Raw genomic sequence first — 3,656 nt, 5'->3', positions numbered from 1 at the left:
CTTAGGGGTTCTCAGCAGGTCCCCCTCTGCTGTTTCAATGTTTGTCGGCGCTTCGGCCGCCTCTTAGGGGTTCTCAGCAGGTCCCCCTCTGCTGTTTCAATGTTTGTCGGCGCTTCGGCCGCCTCTTAGGGGTTCTCAGCAGGTCCCCCTCTGCTGTTTCAATGTTTGTCGGCGCTTCGGCCGCCTCTTAGGGGTTCTCAGCAGGTCCCCCTCTGCTGTTTCAATGTTTGTCGGCGCTACGGCCGCCTCTTAGGGGTTCTCAGCAGGTCCCCCTCTGCTGTTTCAATGTTTGTCGGCGCTACGGCCGCCTCTTAGGGGTTCTCAGCAGGTCCCCCTCTGCTGTTTCAATGTTTGTCGGCGCTTCGGCCGCCTCTTAGGGGTTCTCAGCAGGTCCCCCTCTGCTGTTTCAATGTTTGTCGGCGCTTCGGCCGCCTCTTAGGGGTTCTCAGCAGGTCCCCCTCTGCTGTTTCAATGTTTGTCGGCGCTACGGCCGCCTCTTAGGGGTTCTCAGCAGGTCCCCCTCTGCTGTTTCAATGTTTGTCGGCGCTACGGCCGCCTCTTAGGGGTTCTCAGCAGGTCCCCCTCTGCTGTTTCAATGTTTGTCGGCGCTTCGGCCGCCTCTTAGGGGTTCTCAGCAGGTCCCCCTCTGCTGTTTCAATGTTTGTCGGCGCTTCGGCCGCCTCTTAGGGGTTCTCAGCAGGTCCCCCTCTGCTGTTTCAATGTTTGTCGGCGCTATGGCCGCCTCTTAGGGGTTCTCAGCAGGTCCCCCTCTGCTGTTTCAATGTTTGTCGGCGCTACGGCCGCCTCTTAGGGGTTCTCAGCAGGTCCCCCTCTGCTGTTTCAATTTTTGTCGGCGCTTCGGCCGCCTCTTAGGGGTTCTCAGCAGGTCCCCCTCTGCTGTTTCAATGTTTGTCGGCGCTTCGGCCGCCTCTTAGGGGTTCTCAGCAGGTCCCCCTCTGCTGTTTCAATGTTTGTCGGCGCTACGGCCGCCTCTTAGGGGTTCTCAGCAGGTCCTCCTCTGCTGTTTCAATGTTTGTCGGCGCTACGGCCGCCTCTTAGGGGTTCTCAGCAGGTCCCCCTCTGCTGTTTCAATGTTTGTCGGCGCTTCGGCCGCCTCTTAGGGGTTCTCAGCAGGTCCCCCTCTGCTGTTTCAATGTTTGTCGGCGCTTCGGCCGCCTCTTAGGGGTTCTCAGCAGGTCCCCCTCTGCTGTTTCAATGTTTGTCGGCGCTACGGCCGCCTCTTAGGGGTTCTCAGCAGGTCCCCCTCTGCTGTTTCAATGTTTGTCGGCGCTTCTGCCGCCTCTTAGGGGTTCTCAGCAGGTCCCCCTCTGCTGTTTCAATGTTTGTCGGCGCTTCGGCCGCCTCTTAGGGGTTCTCAGCAGGTCCCCCTCTGCTGTTTCAATGTTTGTCGGCGCTTCGGCCGCCTCTTAGGGGTTCTCAGCAGGTCCCCCTCTGCTGTTTCAATGTTTGTCGGCGCTACGGACGCCTCTTAGGGGTTCTCAGCAGGTCCCCCTCTGCTGTTTCATTGTTTGTCGGCGCTACGGCCGCCTCTTAGGGGTTCTCAGCAGGTCCCCCTCTGCTGTTTCAATGTTTGTCGGCGCTTCGGCCGCCTCTTAGGGGTTCTCAGCAGGTCCCCCTCTGCTGTTTCAATGTTTGTCGGCGCTTCGGCCGCCTCTTAGGGGTTCTCAGCAGGTCCCCCTCTGCTGTTTCAATGTTTGTCGGCGCTTCGGCCGCCTCTTAGGGGTTCTCAGCAGGTCCCCCTCTGCTGTTTCAATGTTAGTCGGCGCTTCGGCCGCCTCTTAGGGGTTCTCAGCAGGTCCCCCTCTGCTGTTTCAATGTTTGTCGGCGCTTCGGCCGCCTCTTAGGGGTTCTCAGCAGGTCCCCCTCTGCTGTTTCAATGTTTGTCGGCGCTTCGGCCGCCCTCTTAGGGGTTCTCAGCAGGTCCCCCCTCTGCTGTTTCAATGTTTGTCGGCGCTTCGGCCGCCTCTTAGGGGTTCTCAGCAGGTCCCCCTCTGCTGTTTCAATGTTTGTCGGCGCTTCGGCCGCCTCTTAGGGGTTCTCAGCAGGTCCCCCTCTGCTGTTTCAATGTTTGTCGGCGCTTCGGCCGCCTCTTAGGGGTTCTCAGCAGGTCCCCCTCTGCTGTTTCAATGTTTGTCGGCGCTTCGGCCGCCTCTTAGGGGTTCTCAGCAGGTCCCCCTCTGCTGTTTCAATGTTTGTCGGCGCTTCGGCCGCCTCTTAGGGGTTCTCAGCAGGTCCCCCTCTGCTGTTTCAATGTTTGTCGGCGCTTCGGCCGCCTCTTAGGGGTTCTCAGCAGGTCCCCCTCTGCTGTTTCAATGTTTGTCGGCGCTTCGGCCGCCTCTTAGGGGTTCTCAGCAGGTCCCCCTCTGCTGTTTCAATGTTTGTCGGCGCTTCGCCCGCCTCTTAGGGGTTCTCAGCAGGTCCCCCTCTGCTGTTTCAATGTTTGTCGGCGCTTCGGCCGCCTCTTAGGGGTTCTCAGCAGGTCCCCCTCTGCTGTTTCAATGTTTGTCGGCGCTTCGGCCGCCTCTTAGGGGTTCTCAGCAGGTCCCCCTCTGCTGTTTCAATGTAGTCGGCGCTTCGGCCGCCTCTTAGGGGTTCTCAGCAGGTCCCCCTCTGCTGTTTCAATGTAGTCGGCGCTTCGGCCGCCTCTTAGGGGTTCTCAGCAGGTCCCCTCTGCTGTTTCAATGTTTGTCGGCGCTTCGGCCGCCTCTTAGGGGTTCTCAGCAGGTCCCCCTCTGCTGTTTCAATGTTTGTCGGCGCTACGGCCGCCTCTTAGGGGTTCTCAGCAGGTCCCCCTCTGCTGTTTCAATGTTTGTCGGCGTTTCGGCCGCCTCTTAGGGGTTCTCAGCAGGTCCCCCTCTGCTGTTTCAATGTTTGTCGGCGCTTCGGCCGCCTCTTAGGGGTTCTCAGCAGGTCCCCCTCTGCTGTTTCAATGTTTGTCGGCGCTTCGGCCGCCTCTTAGGGGTTCTCAGCAGGTCCCCCTCTGCTGTTTCAATGTTTGTCGGCGCTTCGGCCGCCTCTTAGGGGTTCTCAGCAGGTCTCCCTCTGCTGTTTCAATGTTTGTCGGCGCTTCGGCCGCCTCTTAGGGGTTCTCAGCAGGTCCCCCTCTGCTGTTTCAATGTTTGTCGGCGCTTCGGCCGCCTCATAGGGGTTCTCAGCAGGTCCCCCTCTGCTGTTTCAATGTTTGTCGGCGCTACGGCCGCCTCTTAGGGGTTCTCAGCAGGTCCCACTCTGCTGTTTCAATGTTTGTCGGCGCTTCGGCCGCCTCTTAGGGGTTCTCAGCAGGTCCCCCTCTGCTGTTTCAATGTTTGTCGGCGCTTCGGCCGCCTCTTAGGGGTTCTCAGCAGGTCCCCCTCTGCTGTTTCATTGTTTGTCGGCGCTACGGCCGCCTCTTAGGGGTTCTCAGCAGGTCCCCCTCTGCTGTTTCAATGTTTGTCGGCGCTACGGCCGCCTCTTAGGGGTTCTCAGCAGGTCTCCCTCTGCTGTTTCATTGTTTGTCGGCGCTACGGCCGCCTCTTAGGGGTTCTCAGCAGGTCCCCCTCTGCTGTTTCAATGTTTGTCGGCGCTACGGCCGCCTCTTAGGGGTTCTCAGCAGGTCCCCCTCTGCTGTTTCAATGTTTGTCGGCGCTTCGGCCGCC

Source organism: Taudactylus pleione, unplaced genomic scaffold, assembly GCF_031769625.1.
Source record: "Taudactylus pleione unplaced genomic scaffold, aTauple2 ptg001799l, whole genome shotgun sequence".
NCBI classification, from domain to species: domain Eukaryota; kingdom Metazoa; phylum Chordata; class Amphibia; order Anura; family Myobatrachidae; genus Taudactylus; species Taudactylus pleione.
Note: the sequence above shows the minus strand (reverse complement) of the source record.